At 31.0% G+C, this 20,884-nt stretch overlaps 1 pseudogene across 1 annotated transcript; it reads left to right on the top strand.

The window, feature by feature from the left end:
• Positions 1-1,135: 1,135 nt before the first annotated feature.
• LOC149883579 (E3 SUMO-protein ligase ZBED1-like) lies at positions 1,136-3,871 on the top strand (annotated as a pseudogene). Its single transcript, XR_016455786.1, has 3 exons — positions 1,136-1,967; positions 2,138-2,884; positions 3,084-3,871. The product of XR_016455786.1 is annotated as an E3 SUMO-protein ligase ZBED1-like (transcript).
• The last annotated feature ends 17,013 nt before the right edge of the window (positions 3,872-20,884 follow it).

Raw genomic sequence — 20,884 nt, 5'->3', positions numbered from 1 at the left:
ATAAGGAAATATATTAAATTTTGTTTAACTGCCAAAAGGCGAAGTTCGGGAACCAATAGGATAAATACTGTCAAATGGGGTGACTATGAACGCTTTTTAAATATTTTTGCATCATATAACAAAACAGATCGCTACTTTTTTTTCTTTTAACAGAACATTTTTACTATCTAGCTTCCAGAATTGGTTCTAAGGCCTGATAAATATTATAAAGTAGATACCTCAATTTTCAATTATACAAGCATCTTCGTATTTTTAAAACGGGGTGACTATGAACACGGGATTCGGGGTGACGGGGTTACCAGCAAACATTAAATAGATGATTGCTTCGAATGTTCCTGTTTGTTTTCAACACGGTGTCCATGTCCACAACGAACAATAACAGCTTTGGATCCTGGATTATCTGTTATATTGGTCTTGTCATAATTATGTATGTTTTCTGGAGGTATACCTTTTAACTCTTGATATAAGTTGTTAAAATAACGGTAAAGGGTTTCTTCATTGACTAAAGCCCTACTGTGCTTTACATTGTCAGCAACCCTTTTCGTCAAACAATGCCTTTTCATGAGAGACTGAACCCAATCTGCATCAGGCATATTATTTTTAAATATAAAGTCTGTTATTTTCCTTTTATCACAATAACATTTAGCTAAAAGTCGAATGTCCAAAGAATTAAGTGGTACCCTCCAATCTGTCATATAAGTAATTGTTTGAACAGTTAAATTTTTTTAGAACTATCAAATCTGGTTTGTCCACCATGCTTTTTTGGAACTTGATTTTCAAGTTTTACGTTTTTACGGAGAATTCCTAGCGGAATGTTATAAGCTTTAGCTGCTTTCCTGATAGTAAATCCGTGATTTTTCGCTTTATTTACTGCTGCTTGTAAGTCTTTTTGAGTGTAATTTGTTTTGTAACCTCCGCTATATTCCTTTCTTTTGTAATTTCGAGGCATAGTTCCTTAAGTTAATAAAAAAAAAACTTTAATTCTTGATTAAAAAATGTCATTTTAAAATGAGCAAATAATCATTTACTGACAAGTTACCAGTGATATTTTCATTAACGTGAAGTAAAATTAGAAGTAAAAATAATTGATTTCGTTAATGTGAATAAAAATTTAAAATTAGGATATATCTGAAGAACGAAAACTGAAATAGAATTGAATATAAGCATCAAAAAACGAAAATAGGAATAAAATTAGGAATTATTACCGAACGAAAATTATTGAATATTAAAAGAAATTTCGATACACTAATTAGTTTTTTTTGACAATTAATTTACAAATTTTGCATACTTGCTTTAAAATTGGCGCACATGTTTGACCATAACGATGATATTTGGAATGATTATAGAATGTATCAATGGACCACAAAACGTGCTTGTCATTACGTTAAGTATAAATTCAATGCGTTCAATCTTTTGTTGTAAAATAAAATAAACATCTAAAGATTCTTAAGAGTTGCAAATTAATAACAGAATAATGAGTTTATCAAGGTTGTTGGCTGGTAGGAAGCGTGACAGTACTGTATGGAAATTCTTCGTTTACGATGAAAAAACTGACAAATCCAAGTGTCTAGTACAGGACATAAATAATGAGGGCGCGTGTGGCGCATTTCTTGCCGGAAAAAATTCCAGTAACTTAGTAGCGCACATTCAGAGAATACATAAAGAGACACACAAATGTTACACGGATGAAAAGAAAAAACGAAATGCAGAAAAAATGTTTTTGAAACGTAAAATTGATGAAATCAATTCTACATCTTCCCGAAATAGTGGAAAGACAAAAACCCAGACAATAAGAGAGAGCTTTGAACACCGAATCACCGCGTGGCCAGCGGAATCAAGTGAATATCAAGTTCGTCAGGAAAGCGTGATTGAAATGATTGTTAATACCAGCTATCCAATGGTATTGCTAGATCAGCCGTCGTTTCGAAAGATGGTAAAAACGCTTGACCCAAAATTTAAATTGCCAGGTAATAATTAACACAACTAAATTTTTCAACTATTGTTTTAGATTCATTCAATGCTAAACAATTTTTAAATGTTTACCTGTAATTATAGTATGATTAATGTAACACTATAGTAACTAACTACACAAACTGATGTGCATTAAATTTTAACTGATTTAAATTTTACATTGCAGGGTCTGCAACACTGAACAAGCGGATAAACAAGCGTTTTCTTCTACAATCTGCACAACTGAAAGACTTGATAAATCGTACACGCAAAGTAACAATTTGTCTTGATGGTTGGACGAAGAAGGGTCTCACAGCATCGTTCCTTGGAATATCTGCGTGTTTCTATGACACCACCATTGATAAAACACGGCATGCTTTCCTAAATTTGATGGAACTCCAACATCCCCACACGGGTGAGATGCTTGCCGAATGTTTAAAGAAATGTCTTGACCAGTGAGGTATTAGAGAAAATCAAGTTATGTTGATTGTTTCAAACAACGGGTCTAATATGGTTAAAGCCATCAGGCTCTTACAGGAAGTGCATGCAGCTAAGAAATCTGACGAATCTAAATCTTATGAGTTTGAATCTGACGAGTCTGAATATGAAACTTATGAGGAAGAGATCCAGTCTCAGTCAGAACAAACTGATTTATTCCTACCAGATCATATTCCATATCGTTGAATCCCCTGTATGGCTCACACACTCCAGCTTTTCATAAAACCAGTTTATGAACATTATAGTGCAACCATCTTAGAAACGAGACAAGTTGTATCAAGAATTAGGAAATCAAGTGTGGCAGTTGAGAAACTTATTGACAAATGTGGGAAGTCTGTGATAACTGACTGCACCTCAAGATGGAACAGTACATATCAGATGATTGACCGGCTGTTGAAAATAAAGACATCGGTGAATGAAGTTCTTACAGAAATTGGTACATATTATTTTATTATTTATGTTATTAGTGTATATAAATTGTTTTAGGAATTTTATTAAATCTACAAAATTGTGTCTTACCTTATTTAAACTAAAAAAACGAAAATGTTAAAAAAGAGACGTACATCAATGACAATTATTAGTTATTACAATTGTTATAAGTAAACTTTAATTACAGATAGTTTACTTAAATTTAGGAATCGACACATTCAAAGCAAGTGAATGGGTTCGTCTTCAAAACATTTCTTCACTTTTGGAACCATTTGCAGTACAAACAGATATACTTTAGACCGATGCCCAGTCTCTTTCACAGGTTCTACCATCTATACTCAATTTGTAATGCCATTTACAAGAATATCCTACCAACAAGTCTTTGACAGCGAATCTTCTTGGAGATCTACGTCTACGGTTTCAATCAACTCTGCAGCCGGACTCAGATACGTTTAATTTTCTTCCGTCTGCTGCATGTTTGTTAGATCCAACCGTTGCTGTCTTTATCCTCACACCGGAAACGGGCACCTTGCTCCATGCAACAAAGATGTATATAATAAAAGTTTGTGGAGTAGAACAAGAATTACAAGCTGCTGCTGAGTCAAATGGATCTGAATGTGAATTTGCTGCCATAAAGCGCTTTAAGTTCTTGTCAAATAAAATCTTTACAAAAGAAGGAAAGATTTATAACCAAGACAATATCACTGTTGCAAGTCAGCTGTCAAGGTATTTGGTTAACATAAGCGGTGATGAAGCGCTGCCAAGTAACGGCCTGCTCTTTTGGAAACAAAACAAAAGCAAGTATAGCAAGATTGCAATGTTGGCTGAAGATTTACTGTCCGCCCCAGCATCACAGGCGTTTGTAGAAAGGATTTTTTCACTTTATGGAATTTTAACTGTTGGTCGCCGCAATCGAATGAAAAAATCATTAGAGATGAGAACTTTTATGAAACTGAACAAAAACTTGTAACTATAATTCAACCAGATATTTTCTTTCAATTTCGAAAAAAAATCTTATTATAACTCAATTGAATCATTGAATGACTATTTTATGACTATTTCTATGGTTATTCAGATGTTTATTACTAAGTTAAAAAATTTTTTAAATTTTTTTCTTGAAACTTATGTATTACATTATTTCTAGAAATAACGATAGGGGAGACCGGGGCTAGTTGTCAGTAGGGGTAAGTTGACGAATTGCGTTTATCTGTCTTTTATCAAAAAGTATCAAAAATCTCAGGGAACTTTCCTAATTGACCATTTCATCTTGGGTCCTATGAATAAAACTACTATAAATATTCCAGTCACAATTGATTTACTATTATCAGTCAGGTTTTTTTAGTAGTTGTTGTTTTTCAGGATCTTTAGGCAGTTTATTGAAAGGCTTTTGGGGTTTATTGGCAAAATTTTCACTGGGGAAGCTGGAAAACAAAAATATCTTTATAAAATCAATTTTTTTTGAAATTATTATTTGTAACAATATTGAAAAAATTTATTTTTACAAAAATAAATTTTCTTAATTTATTTTTTACAAAAAAAATTTTTTAGGAGATTTTGTTACCAGGAACAAAGGTGGGGTGTTGTTTTGGCTTCATATTCGAACTACTAACTGCTTCTAGCTCATAGAAATATTAAAAATTTTTTATAAATTTTTACTCACTAATACGTTTGTAATCTTTATTATAGTTTGCGCCAACTTACCCCGGGGTGGGGTAAGTTTTTTTTTTTTTTTTTTAAGGCCCAGGAAGGAGCCATAAGATTTTTTTTTTTTTTAAATGAATGCAACTAGTACAAGTTACCCAAATTCATACACTTCAAGACTACACTTTAATTTTTTCAAAAAATTGTGCCGTTAGGACTACTAATTGCTGTAAGATTTGATAGAAGTAAAATATGAACTGATTTAGAAACTGAAATAAGAATTAAAATGATTGAAATCATAAGAACTGAACTGAAATTAATTTCATCAGAACTGATTCAAAAGAAGTAAAATTAAAATTAGAAATTAAATCAATGCTACAAGAACGAAGTAAAAATGGAAATTGAAATTATATTTATAACTTAAATATCACTGCAAGTTACACCCTCAATGTTGAATTCACTAGAACAATATGTACCTGAACTTGATGTGTAGCAATTTTTATAGAGTTTTGATGCGCGCTTCTTAAGATATAGCTTAACAATTCAACTAACTGCCCGAACAATTTAACTCATACTGTTGATATGCGATAAAGAAAAGGAAAATATTTTGCTCAGCCTAAAACAAGGTTTTAAATATTATATTTAACGCAACTGGATCAAAATAACACGCAATTAAGATCTAATTGTGTGTGCTGTTTCACCTTTTAGTTAACTTGGTACTGATGTTTATAGTAACCCCGCTTTTTATAGTCACCTCCGTTGACGGTAACTTTCGGAGACCGATAATTTAAATTACCCGAATGATTAAGTCGGATCGGGTATGAAAAATTTTGACTACCCAATTTTATCGGCGTTATCGGGTAATACCCGTTCGGGTAATCGGAGTCCGATAAATTTTTTTTTAGCTTTCATCGTTATCCGATTTATCGGATACCGATAAAAGCTTTGAGTAATTTTTCCAAAGTAAAAGTTTGTTTTCGAAAATCTTTTTTATATACTTTTTGTTACTTACCTTAATTGCAGGATTATTTTTGACAATTGGGTTAATCGTGTACTCAGTAAACAAAACCGTCAACCCAATAATAAAATCATCTTCAACTAAATACGGCTGGTCTTATATCATTGGTTGGTGCTCCGCAGTTGATGCTTTTATAGCTGGAGGCGTTTGTTTGCTTGATCGTTTTATTTAACCACAGCTTAACTTATCATAAACATTTATTTGTTTTTGTTTTAAAAAGGAATTCATTTTATTTTTAATGGAAAGAAAATGCGCTTCTTTTTTGTATCGAAGATGACTTGGTAAAGAGCTGGTGAAAATGGTTCCTCTTTGTTCAAATAAAACGCTTTTGAGCCCATAATATTGAATATTAGGAGATGTTCACCAAGGATTGAATCCAAAATAGGTTCTTAAACAATGTGCTAGTTTATTTATTACAAGCTTTATTTACAACTAACTTTTGTAACAAACTCATTAACTAGCAACATTATCCCATAAATCTAAAATTCATATTGTTTAAGCAAGAATCGTACAATGTTACACTGCGTAACGAGAGTGACTAAAGCTGAAAAGTAATTCAGATATGCAGCAACTTATTGTCAGGGTTGCCATTTGGTTTTTTTTCAAGCCAGATTTCTCAAATCAGGTTTGTTTTTTTTAGGTTTTGCTCGAAATTTTTTTTCTGGTTTATTTTAAAAAATCTGGTTTAAATCTGGTTTTGTTTAAAAGCGTTTGGTTTTTTTTCTTTTTGGATTATTTTATTAAATCTGGTTTAATTCTGTTTTGTTTTTTTGTTAAATCAATTTAATCAAGCTTTTTTGTTTCATAAAAAAGTGAAATAGAGCGAAATAAACGAAAATGAATGAAAATACGAAAAAACGAAAAGAGAAAAAGAACGAAAATGAGTAAAAAAAATGTTTATTTGTTTATTACGGCTTATTAAAGAAATTCAAAGAAATTCAAAGAATGAATTAACTCTCAGTCATCAGTTTCAATAAGTTCAAACAATTTATTTGGATTCTGCCCATTCATTTAAAATTCGGTTTTTTTCTTTAAAAAGTTTTTTTCAAATAATTTATTGCATTTGCGGAAAATATTAAAAAATTCTGGCATTTAAAAAGACAATTTAAAGTGAAATACTTTACATAAAAAGGTAAAACGAATGTTTCTTCGGATATTGAAATTTAGTAACTGTTACTATTTAAATAATAACTAATTAATCTTTGCTTTCTTCTTAAAATATCTAATTTAAAAATTGATCATACCTATTGGTTATTAAGTTTAACAATCTGTAGCTTGACTCTTTGTTTTAGATTAACATCTTTAAATAGATAATGCCAAACAAAAAATCATATGAAAACTCTCGTAGTTATCGAAGTGAATGGAAAAAAGAATTTGCCTAGGTAAAAAAAAGCTCTGATGCATCTGAACAAGCTTTTTGTTGCCTCTGCCGCACTAATCTACGTCCACACAAAGGTAGCTTAGAGCAACATCAAAAAGCAGCTTCACACATTAAAAGAGAAAAAACCTTGAATCCGTTTCAAAAGAAGATTAATTTTCCAGGTCAAGTAAAACTTTCAGATGAAAACAAAAAAGCAGACATTCAGCTTGCTATGTGTATATGCTGTCACTCAGCAATTTCAACTGCTGACCATTTTTGTGAAATTGTTTCTAAGTTTGGTGTAGGCAGTCCCCTGGAACATCTAAAACTCCACCGCACTAAGTGCACTAAAGTAATCCAGAATGTTATCTCATCAACTCTAGAAGAAGAAATTTCTAAAGAAATCAAATCAAAGCCGTTTTCCATCCTCATTGATGAATCAACCAATGTGATCTCAACAGCTGAATCAACCAATGAATGATCTCAACAAATGAATCAACCAATGTGATCTCAACTACTGGCGAAGATCTCTTTAATGTTTTGAATTACAAACTCCACTCTATTGGATTAAATCTTGAAAACTGCATCGGATACAGTTCAGATGGTGCTTCAAATGTTATTGGCATAGATAACTCAGTCTGGTCTCGTGTACTAACTAAATCGCCTAACTGTATTATGATGAGGTGCATTTGTCACTCTCTAAATCTTGTGGTGCAATATGCTTTTAATGCAATTCCATCTCCAGTCGGCTTTCTTCTGAGCGAGACTCCCCGGTTTTTTAACAAGAGCATTCTTCGTCGAAACGAGTATGAAAAGCTATTTGAACTCATGAATCGAAACAATGAACGCGTGGGAACCCCGTCCCCTTTTCAGAAGTTTTCTGCAACTCGTTGGTTGGTTCGAGGAAAGTGTTTTTATAACTTGCTTGTGAAATGGCAAGAACTAAAAGCATTCTTTATTTGTGCTGAAATGAATGCAAACTCTGAGGTCCGTTACAAAATCTCTTCAATAAGCAAAATGTTCCAAGACAACACCCTTTACCTCTATGTTGTTTTTCTCACTCCAGTCATTCAAGAGTTTGAGCGTCTAAACTCTCTCTTTCAAGGGTCAAATGTTGGTCCAGAAAATCTAATGAATGAGCTAAATATGCACTTCAAAAGCTTAAAGCAGCGTGTTTTTGATACTAAGGGCTTTGTACTTCCTCTTCAGTGTGTTGATTTTGGAGCCAAATTTTCCTCAAAGTGCGAAATTTACATTCAAGGGCAACCTTCAAATGTAAAACTGAATGCTGAAGAATCAGTCAAAATGTAAAAATTCGCTGTCATGATTTCTTCAGATGGCGATAACCGAGCTTGAAAAAAGACTTCCAGAGAACAGATCAATTTTTCACGGCTTGTCAAATCTGTCTCCAATGAAAGTTCTTTCCCAAGTTGAAAAAGTTCCATTTTCAAAGTTACCTTTTCCTCACCTAATGGGTACAAAAAGTCAAGAAATTGAAAACCAATACAGAAAAGTCAGTATCGTTGAATGGACTGAGTCTGATATTTTTAAAGAAAAAGAAGTTCCTAAAAATACTGCTGAATTCTGGATAACTTTAAGGGACTATGTCGACATTTTTGGACATCACGCTTTTCGCGACATTTCTGACTACTGCCTTGCTTGTCTATGTATTCCTGTTTCTAACTGTTTTGTTAAGAGAGTCTTTTCACAGGTCACCTATGTGAAAAGCAAACAGAGAAATAGAATGTGAAACCAAGTCTTGGATGCAGTTATTCGCATAAAATCTTATTTAATGAGCCGAAAGATTTGTTGTAAAGACTTTAACGTTCCCGAATCAATGATTTCAAAGGTCGGAAATGAAATTTACGCAACAGATGCATGCGAAAATGAAGACGACCTCCAAGTATTGACGGAACTTTATTAAATGTTTTAGAGATTAATACTTAACCAAATAAATTTTTGAATGAAATAGTTCTACTTTACTTCTTTTTTTTTTTTTTTTGTTCTGGTTTATTTCTGGTTTATTTTTTATTCATTTTTGGCTTATTGCCGGAAAAAAAACCTGGCAACCCTGGCAACAACGTGAACCTATTGCTTTTTTTTGCGAACCATGCTCGTTGCGCATTTTTTCAAATCTTTTGTTTTAAACAATACAAATTAAGTTATATTAAAGTCTGTCGGATCCGTCGAAAGTTTTTGGTCTCGTCTAACCAGTCATATCAACTTCCTTTTAGTTATTCAAGATAACACCAATAAAATCAGGTTTTAAAATATAATTTTATATAGCGAGATATTCTTAATACTTTTAGAAATAACGCTGATGATAATATAGAAATTGAGATCTAAACAAAAGTTAGTCGTTGTTCCAGATCATATATATTATCTTAAACAATGTTAGTTTCGAAAGTTGAAACAGTAAATATAAAAAACAACAATATAATAAAGATTATTGCAAGAAATGATTAATGTCATATTTCTACAAGATCATTTACTTAACTACTTTAGTACATATATAGGTAGAGATATAGTAAGTAATACAAAATATCAACTAGTTTTGTAGCTACCTAGAGCATGTTGGTTTCATGTCCAGGGAACTACTCCATCTACTATATTGCTGTAGACTTCTAGTTTATGAATATTATAGAATTTTCTATTTTTTATGTTTAACAACAGAAATATATACAGTTATGGATAAATAACTTAAACATAAAATGAATGTAAATACAATAAAGAAAAAAAATAATTTGTCACAGTATTAAAGAATTTCTCAAAGCCAATTTATGGCAAACCGCAAGAATAACTATTTAATTTTAACATAACTTGATTTACCAGCTATATATAAACTAATTTTTATTTGACGAAAACATATGGGTTATTCTGTGCCTTTTATGACAAATGAAATAATTTATGATATATGAGAAACGAAAACATGAAATATCTGGCCGCATTTTGCAAGATAATTGTAAATTTGAATAACGTTTTAGAAGGTTTTGCATTATCAAATGAATTATAAAAAAGCTTATTAGAAAATAGACCTACTAAAAGATAATGCATAGTGGAATATATATTATGGAGCTTATAGAGTAGTCGAGGCAAAAAATGGCGACATATCGGAAAAAATACTCAAAAAAGACACAAAATTAAGCTTGGTGAATGAAGGACCAAGGAGTTGAATGAAACCAGATCTTGATTAAAAAATTTATTTAAGCTTTTTTATATTTTGCTTTACTTTTTTTAGTTATTTTAAAATTATCCTTACTGGTCTATTTTATTATTGACGGAACTTTGTTTACACGAAAAAAGTACCCAAATTTACAAATGTTTATCTTGGAAAAATGATGAAAATCTGTTCGTGCCGACAACTAATTTCCTTTACCTTGGTGTAATTTGTTTATTAATTAATCAACGCGTGAAGTAGTTATTTTATTCTGAACAGTCTTATTAAACAAATGCTATAAAAGTTTAAACTAACCCCACGTGATCAGAGTTTCCGTTTTACAACTGTGGACAGCCATTTTGATAGATTTTTTTGTTTACGTGAAAATTTAGAGTTTGTCGGAAACTCGCTTGGCTCGCTGATTTCTGCCGCCTCTTTGATATAAAACATTAGGTTGCACGTCCATCTCTTATAGGTCCATACTGGAATTAAAAGCAAATTAGCCCCCAGTGCAATCTAGTAACTAGTGCAATCCAGCCACTGGCGCAGTTTAGTTATCTAATCAACAGCGCAGTTCAGTAAAAGCTTTAGTACCAGTAATCAAAATTAAACGCAATCTAAAAAATTTTTAAATTATACGATTAAATCTTCAAAAAAAATCTTTACTTTTTTCTTGTCCTAACGCGTTTGTGCGTCTTTCGCTATTACCAGAAAATGAGATGTCTATTCGCAGGGTTATAAACTTTCTGCTACCGTTTAATTAAAAACAAAGAATTTTGAAAACTTTTATTTGAATTCGACTGTTTTACAAGGACAGAGATTAGCACCGTGCGATTTTTTTTTGACGTGTGTTTGTTAGCAGTTCAAGTTAATATATAGGACTTGCAAATCTTGTTGTAATTAGCTGTAGCGCTGTTAATTAGAGGCTCATTTTGATAAATGTGAAGTATTATTGCAAATCTAGAAGGACCAAACTAAAAAATAATCCAGTAACTCAATTTATTCTCCCATAAAAAAAAGAAAAAAAAAAAAAATTAATAAATGCTTTTCCGTAATTATTGGCCTTATTGAACAGGGTTTCAGGTACAAATGAACTCAATTTCACATTGCGATAGTTTATTTTATTATTATTATTAAGAACTAAAGCTAAAATTCAACTGTAAAAGTATAAAATGTTAATGTTTTAAACAGTCGTTCTTTTCGTACAAATTATCATCCGTATTTTTACAAATTGCAAAATTAGTGTTGTGAGGTAGGGTTGTTCGCCGTAAAAAAAAACTTGCGAAAATTTCGCATTTTTATCTTCCGTATTTCAAGTTGCTATTGCGAAAGTTGTTCTTGGGCAAATTCACCTTCCGTAATGCGTTATACGAAAAAAATAAATAATAATTATTCCGCAATAACTCTTTACGAAAAGAAACTTGCGAAACAAATCATTTCGAAAGAATACTTGCGAAACAGTTCCTTACGGAAGGAGCGTTTCGGAATGTGCACTTACGGAATAGACTCGAAAGAATTCATTAAACTGTTATACACAAAAATATTATTATTTATTATTTAAGTAATGTTGTTAAATGATTCTTCAATAGTTTTTACATATATATCTGTATATGTATATATATATATATATATATATATATATATATATACATATGTGTATATATATGTGTATATATATATATATACATATGTGTGTATATATATGTGTATATATATATACATATGTGTATATATATATGTGTGTATATATGTATATATATATATATATATACACACAGATATATATATATATGTATATATGTATATAAATATATATACATATATATATATATATATTATATATATATATATATATATATATATATATATATATATATATATATATATATATATATATATATATATATATATATATATATACATATATATATACATACAGTGACCTAGAAGGATTAAGAACGTTAGGACGGGGTATGGCGGTGCTGAAACAGAATATAAGGGGGCCTAACGTAGCTAAAATTTTTAAATTTTAGCTGCGTTAGGCCCCCTTATATTCTATTATTAAATATATTAAATATATTATAATAATTAGTATTTTAGTTACCTAGTTAATTATACGTATTTGATTCATAAAACGTAATTAAATATTTAAAATTAGCCGCGTTTCGTAAGTGTTTTTCTGTTAAGAACCGTTTCGCGAGTTGCGGTGCGAAAGAGTTTCGTTTCGAAAGAAATTTGGTTTTTTATCATTATTTCAAAAAATAAAACCTTAAAATGTTCATATGTTGCAATACTGAAGATAAAATTTGATTATAAACCTTTTGGTATATAAAAATTTTATTTTTTACAATTATATCCGTTTGGCCGACAAAATTTTGTTATAGACTTCAAAACGTCGTTTAGCGAAAGAGCTCGTTCCGCAAGTGCGACTTCCGTAAGCGCTACTTTCGTATGTAGCAAAATAGTTTTATTTCGCAATTCAACTTGCGAAAGGCGACATTTCGTAAGTAGCATTTGCGAAATGAACATCAACGGTTTTTTTTGTTTCGTAAAATTCGGTACGAAAAAAAAAAATTCCTGATTCTCAATATCCTTCCGTAAGAATTTTATTTTTCCGGAATTGCACGAAATATTGCGGTTAACAACCCTATTGTGAGGCCTATTTTTGTCATGATGTAATTTGGAACATTTACCTTTAATTATCTCATTTGACTGTTATATATCTCTTATTAACAAGTACATAGGAAGATTATCTATAATTATATGTAATAATTATAATAATAAATTTATATTTGAAAATGATATAGTAAGAAACCTTAAATAGAACTATGATTTAAAAAAATACTTTTTCATAATTTTTTATGTTAAGGATTTTTTTAAAAATTATTTTAAAACAATCAAAAGCATTTTTCTAAAAGAATAACGCACAATTCAATAATCAAAGTCTATTGGTCTGAAAGAATAACGGAAAAAGTTTGCTACATTTGTCATGTTTTGTTGCAAATAGTATTGTTTTTCTTCGAGAAAGTTGATTTTTAATTAACATCATAGCCGTTTGCTTGTCGCTAAAGTCATATTTAAAGACAAAAGCTGATGCTCCTCGACCTGTTTTAGGAACAAAGTAAGTAGGATATCAAATATTTTATGGTTCTTGATGTAGTCTGCTTCAGCAACATATAAAAATGTAATATTAATCAAAATGTAATATTAATCAGCAAATTGTAATATTAATCAGCAAATTGTAATATTAATCAGCAAATTGTAATATTAATCAGCAAATTGTAATATTAATCAGCAAATTGTAATATTAATCAGCAAATTGTAATATTAATCAGCAAATTGTATTATTAATCAGCTATAATCACATTTAGAATTACATTTAAAAAATAGTTTTGCAACAACAGTTACCCAGTGGGCATTCATCATCCGCACGACGTTTTACAGACGTCTTACGGACGTCAAAGGGACTTATGGACGCCTTACGGACGTCTTTCGGACATTGTGCGAACAATGCATGCCAACTGGATATGGTAAGATAACTAGGGAATATCACACTGAATATTTAAACACATCAAAGTCATACAAAAAAAAATTCTAATGGGAAACTTTTTAAAATGAGAAGTACCTTTTTATCACTAAGTTTTCATATTCTCGTTTTCGGCTGTATAAGCATTTTGAAATCTTCTTAAGGCTATTTAGACTATTTAAAAGAATAAATTTTACCTTTTTTCAATGAGCAGTAAAGTAAATAGGAAACAAATGGGGGAAAACGAAAACAAAGTCCGGTGATGAATAGAAACCAACTTGTAACTATAATGATTTGATAAGCAGATGAATTTTATAAATTGAGGAATTTTTAGCAAAACAACTTTTTCTAAAAGCTGATTATTGTAATAATATAACAAATTGATTAATTGAAGTTTAAAGACATCAAATTAAAAACATCTAGGACTCACTTGAATAGACTGTTACATAAAATATACAAGAAAGTTTCTAAATCTAAACTAAATAATGGGGATTAAAGCTATGGGCGTAAATAAAACAGTGAAACAACGGAGTAAACCCGTCGAATATTTTGTGAATCCCGTTATCTCGGCTTTCAGATTGCGCATACAATATGTTGCTGCATATCTGAATTACTTTTCAGCTTTAGTCACTCTCGTTACGTAGCGTAACATTGTACGATTTTTGCTTAAACTATATGAATTTCAGATTTACGAGATAATGTTGCTAGTTAATGAGTTTGTTACAAAAGTTAGTTGTTAATAAAGCTTGTAATAAATAAACTAGCACATTGTTTAAGAACCTTTTTTGGATTTATTACAAGAAATCCTTGGTAAACATCTCCTAATATTCAATATTATGGGCTCAAAAGCGTTTTATTTGAACAAAGAGGAACCATTTTCACCAGCTCTTTACCAAGTCATCTTCGATACAAAAAAGAAGCGCATTTTCTTTCCATTAAAAATAAAATGAATTCCTTTTTAAAACAAAAACAAATAAATGTTTATGATAAGTTAAGCTGTGGTTAAATAAAACGATCAAGCAAACAAACGCCTCCAGCTATAAAAGCATCAACTGCGGAGCACCAACCAATGATATAAGACCAGCCGTATTTAGTTGAAGATGATTTTATTATTGGGTTGACGGTTTTGTTTACTGAGTACACGATTAACCCAATTGTCAAAAATAATCCTGCAATTAAGATAAGCAACAAAAACTTTTACTTTCGAAAAAACGTCGTGAAAAATCCATATTTTTGGGAATTTAAAATTTTCAATGAAGACAAGTATTTTTTAAATGTAGAAAAAGATGAAATGTTGATAGCGAAAAAAAAAAGCTTTACTTAACACAGCAGCTTTGAGTAGTTTATGATTTGAACAGCGCTTACCTGTTGCAAAGTGACCAACAATAAATGGTATTATTGATAAGTCTTTTTTGAAGAATAGAATACCAACGTAAAAGACCGAGAACCAGTAGCCCAGGCATCCCAATACCATAAAAGCCCTCGTCACCTTCAATTCATCTGTAATAAAACTGTATTAACATTTCAGTAAGTTTTATTATACGGCGCATTAACAAGAAAAAACCATACCTGATTCGAGTCTATCATTACAGAAGTAATAAACTGAACATGATCTCCATATTCCGAAGTGTGCGGTTTCATCATTTATTGTTAAAGTTTCCCAATTTACACCTACTGTTGATATCACAGCGAATATTAAGCCCAAAACAATTAACCCGATATTTATATAAAGTTTGGTAACTTGCGAAATTATGTTTTAGAAATCCTTGGTATTTTACAATAGCAAAGCCCCAAGACGTATATTATTTTATAGAAAATCTATTTAATAACCGCTGTTGATAAAAAGCCAACTACCAGATACTACTTTCCGAAAGAAAATGAATTCTTAAAATATAATACCAATCGAAACTGATATTAAATTGGTCTATTTGATTCCAATCCCTTTACAATTATAAAGAATCTACTCCCAAAGTATTGGAATTAGTTGGGCATGTAACCGGTTTTCTAAAACCGCTTTTAAACCGGTTTTTTTTAGTTTAGGAAAAAATCATAATCGGTTTTTTTGTCGGCGGCTTTTTTAATCAATATAACGAAAACTTTGAATATGTTTCTCTCGTATCTTTATTAAAGTAAACAATCAATTACAAGTTTCAACTGGATTTTGGCAACCCTTTAGTTTCTTTTAACGTCATATTTCCGGTGCTGCAGAATGAACTTAAACTATGAGCTGAACTCAAAAACATTTTTCCATCTCGAAGTCGTTTAAAAATGTCCTTCAAGGAAGAAAATAAAGATTCGCCCGTTTGGAACCACTTTTTGCACTGCAAAATATTGGAGCTCGCTAAGTGCAAGAAATATGACAAAGAGATGAAATGTAAAGGAGTATCTACAAGTGCAATGAGAGCTCATTTGAAGTCAAGGCATAGCATTGACTTGTCTGAGATTAAGATCTCTGCGGAAAATACAAAAAAACTCCCTAAAATTGACCACTTGTTCTAAGCAGAAAATGATTCCCTTTCAGTGGTTTTGTTAGAGCTAGTGGCTTTTGATGAAATTCCAGTTCGAATTCAAAATGTCAGCGATTAAGAGATGCTTTTGTAGTTCAGGTATACAAGGTTCCAGCTGATGCAAATCTAATTCGAGCCATTGCAATGAAGCAAGGGGTAGAAGCAGAGGATCCAAAATCGAGAAAAAACAGAGTCGAGAAAAATCGAGAAAAAACTCCGTCGGAGTCGAGAAAAAATCGGAGTTTTGATAAAACCTTGTTACAAATTAAAAAATTAAACTATCTAGTTGATAATTAAATTACATTGTTCTTATATTTACTTTTTTTAATTTTATATACTTTGATTTATAATTCATAATAAATTTTTAAAAAATTTATATTTTTATATTTCTTAGTACTTAAATATTTTTCTTATCACAATCTTTTAACGAACAAGTTTTATATAATAAATGGCTTTCTAACCGGCATCGGTTAGGAAGAAGGCGTGAACTTTCAGTTAAATGCCCTTCCGCGGTGCTCTGTAATAAAGACTTCTTGCGGTACCTATAGTAAAAACTAAAAAAAAAATATTAAAAAGTATTTATTCTGAAGATCTTTTAAAATGATATTTTAAAAAGATGAAAACATGGATGGATAGTTCAAATTTCAAAACTGCTTCTGATTTCACAGCAGTTACTTCGTATTCTTTTAACTGATCGGTGAAGGTCTTGACTTTTTTTTGGCTTTTTAGCTGTTGATTGATTTTGATATAAAACTTCTTGAATTTCGACCAAAAAAGATGTCGATTGTGATGGTTCTTCTAGCTTGCTTTTAGCGCGATCATCTGATTTTGTTTGGAGACTATTTTCTTTTGTTGCAAATAGTTGATCAAATAATTTTGCAGCATAAACTTGAATATCTTTATGGAAGCGTAAAAAAATGTGCGGTTTTTATTTTTAAAAAAATTGGGATTGTGCAAATAACGACTCAATGATACCATATAATGTTTTTACGATTTTCGTATCTGGAGATTAACGCCTCTGCAAAATTAGAACTGATGTCAATTTCTACAACCTTCAATTTCCTTACTAACGTTTCCATAATGATGTCACACTCCAAAATTGTTGTACTTGGTTTTTCCAAGCGAACTACAGCGTCAGCAATGACTTCCCATAAGTCAGACAGCGATTTTAAGAAATCCAAGTCAATTTCATCTAACATGTTTAAGCAGTTTAGTTCTTCGAGTGTTTTTTTTTTAACAGCTTCTAAGCAATCCAAAAATCTTTTGATCATCTGAAAAACACTGTTCCATCTAGTGCGGTTGTTGAGCAACAGTTCTTTGTCATGTGAAGATCCGTAAATTTTGTGTATTACTCTTTTAAGAAATTCATATCGATGAATATTTTAAAAACTTAATTAGTATTCGAAGTTTCTGTAGACTTTTTTCGATACTTTATTCATACTCAATCTCATTCTCCGAAAAGTCAAACAGAAACTCTCCTTCAGTCTCTCCATCAGTTTCCGTTTCTGTTTCAATATCCGATTCAGTTTCTTTGTTCAGAATTTCGTGACAATCTTTTTTAGCGTATATTAAATCACAAACACTTAAATGAATTGAATGACTCTGGCAGATTTGATGTGGAAATATAAATATGGTACTCAATTTCACCATCCAGCTACAGCCATCCGTAGTTTAACCTGCAACATCTTCATCATCTATACCGAATTCTTTTAATTTTTGCATTATCAAAATGTTAAATGTTTTGGCAGAACTAGAAGATGGCAACTTCATCATTTCTAAACAATATGTTCGGTCGTGATGAACATTTAAATTGTAGTATCTTCTACCTCAATTGTTACAACATTCGTCACCTGTTAGTCCAAATGTTTCTCCTTTTGCTTTCAAGTATGTTTTATTATATGGTTTTGAATAGAACAAGCTTTTTTTTGAGGTTTTTTCCACCATCACCACCTGTCCCACTGTGCATTACTGATTACTTCGCGGTGTAAATTAGTGTTGATATTGAACAAAGAGAACACTTATATTTTGAAAACAACATGAACTATTGTAAAAGCAGCGTAGAAATAAAATAAGACTTTAATTATTTTACGAGTAAAAATTGATATTTTCTAAAAACCTCGTCGAAGTTCCGTCGAGGTTTCTCGATATCTCTCAAACTCCGAAACTCCGAAAAACCGAGAAAAATCCGACGAGACGGAGTTCCGAATGGATCCATTGGGTAGAAGTCAAAACTCTCTTCAAGAAACAATTTCAGGATCTAAGAAATTTGAACCATTTTTTTTAAACAAAACTCTAGATGAATACACTTCTATGCGAAATCGACGTTACATGAATATTAATGTTCATGTTGAGGATCGTCATTGGAATCTTTGCTTTGTGAGAATCATTGGATCCATGCCAGCCAAAATAGCAGTAGCTGTAATGAAGAAAAAGCTTGATGAGTTTGGAATTAATCTTAATTCAGAGGTTGTGGCTGCAACCACTGACGGAGCTTCTGTGATGGTAAAATTTGGCAAATCCATTTTTAAAATTCACCAATTATGCTCAGCACATGGCATACGTTTGGCCGTTTGTTATGTCCTATATAAGATTTGATAAGATTTGGAGCCAAATCCAGGTGACTTAACAATTGGTGATGACACTTTATCTGATGAAATGTCTGTATTTTAATGTAGAAAATATCGTACAAAAAATTTAGATATGTCATTTAATGTTTTAAAAAGTATATGTGTCACCCAGGTTAGAGGCAGAACGTTCATTTTCAGCAAGCGGTTTGTTTGTTACTAAGCTTAGGACAAGCTTAAATGATGATGCACTTGATATGTTTTGTATGTTTAGAGTCTCATCTTAAATCGGTTTTCATCGGTTGTTCATGTTTTCATCAGTTGTTCATGTTTTCATCGGTTGTTCATGTTTTCATCGGTTGTGCATGTTTCAGCACAGTGTTGTTTTGAGTTTATTATGTTGCTAAAAATGTAAATTCTTATGTCTATTTTCAGCTCGGACTATTTGTTTTCCAATAACTGCATTTCGATTTTTTGTTAAAAAGAGCCAAAAATTAACAGTTTCTTCTAATAATATTGATATTATCGGTGTTAAATAAATATAAAAAAGCCCTTTTTGCTCGCGTTTTAAGTCTAAAAATGAAATAGTAAAATACCGGTTTATTCCGGGTTGTTTTCTCGAAAACCGCGGTTTTTACCGTAACCGGTTTTTTTTGAAAGATAAACTAACCAGTATGCCTTAATTTGAATGACATTTCACATTTTTTCGTTTAGAATTGGTTTTCACAATTTCTATGAAAAATGAGAACTATTTGTTGTCATTATGCATTTTTCAATTTCCAGTGGATTCAAAAAATGACTCTGATCACCAAGATAATCAGCATACTTTTTCTGATTCGAAACTATCTATCGCAAAGTGGTAGCTTGAGTACAGATGTTTGGAGTTGCTTTGATTTTTTAACAGAACCCAATAAAAAAAGTGAAGCACACTCTTCATTACTAGTTTTGATGTTTATTGCTGCAGTGTTCATTTCTTTTATCGTAGCTTTTCTCTGATTTGTTTTACCCTTGTATTTGATAACATTTAACAAAATAGGTACATGTTTTAGTGCGCCGCCCTGATGAAATATTTATTTATTTTTCTAAGAAAAAAAAAATCAATGCAATATCGAGTTAAGTTTTACTTTCATGGCACTTTAGTTAAGCTTCCAGCAAAAAAATACCTCTAAGCACTTTCATTTTTTAAAACTACTCCATATATTTTTTAAGAATGGAAATTAAGTTTCACTTCTTGTAAATTTGCTATTCACTTTTTGTAAAACATGTAAATGATAAATGATAAAATACCTAGAAAATTTGTTATTTACGCGATGCTTTTATGATTACATAAATAATTATCAGCTCTGTCATTATTTACAAGTAATATTTACTGATAACTATAACGACATTGTTTGCATTTTTATTACAATTATTAAATTGATATCACTAATTTTACTGTTGTTTATTACTAATAATTATAGTTATTACTAGTCAGACGCAATTTGCACATTTCCTAAGTATTCGTGCTTTTTTTTATGAACAAACGGTTTAACGTATTTTTTAAGTTAACATGTCCGAAGCCGTTTGAGAGCAGATTTTTAATATTCTTTTTAATAAGAGTGGTATTACTTAAATTCTTATGTCGATGCTACCATTATTGATTCGATACCTCACGATGCCGAAAACAATAGAATTCACAGCAAACATCAGACGTCTTAAGACCGTCTTATTCAGGTCTTTAAATAATCTTGTCTTCGAATGATGTCTGCAAGACGTCTTTTAAAAGACTGTATCGTCGTGAAAAAATGACCGTCTTCGTAAGACGTCTTGATAACGTCTTAACTTTTCGCATAATTCCAGCAAACTAAAGGACGTCTTTTTGTCGTTTTAAAGACGTTATTAAAAAGACTTTCGTAATGAGTAAATTTCATGTCATTTAAAGATGCGAAGTTTTTCATATAAACCTTTACCTCAACCAATATAAATTCTCTAAACCATTTTTCTAGCAAAAGATTTTTATAAAGAAAACTGAAAATCGAAGAAGCCTCGTCGCTTGAACAAAAGTACGTTGAATTTGATTATAACATTAGGAGATGAAGATGTTAAGTCAGTATATCGGATTTGAATCCTGAATTTAATGCTTCTCAGGCTTAGCCTCAAAATCCTTGTTAAGCTCTAAGTAATGTTTTTAAAGAATACGGAGAAAACAATAAGTCTCTGAGATGTAGTTATGAGAACTTTGAATGTTATGATGC

This window comes from Hydra viridissima, unplaced genomic scaffold, assembly GCF_058129835.1.
Source record: "Hydra viridissima isolate aposymbiotic clone 2 unplaced genomic scaffold, HvirCarnegie_v1 scaffold_9, whole genome shotgun sequence".
NCBI classification, from domain to species: Eukaryota; Metazoa; Cnidaria; class Hydrozoa; order Anthoathecata; family Hydridae; genus Hydra; species Hydra viridissima.
This window is presented reverse-complemented; position numbering and strand designations above follow the sequence as displayed.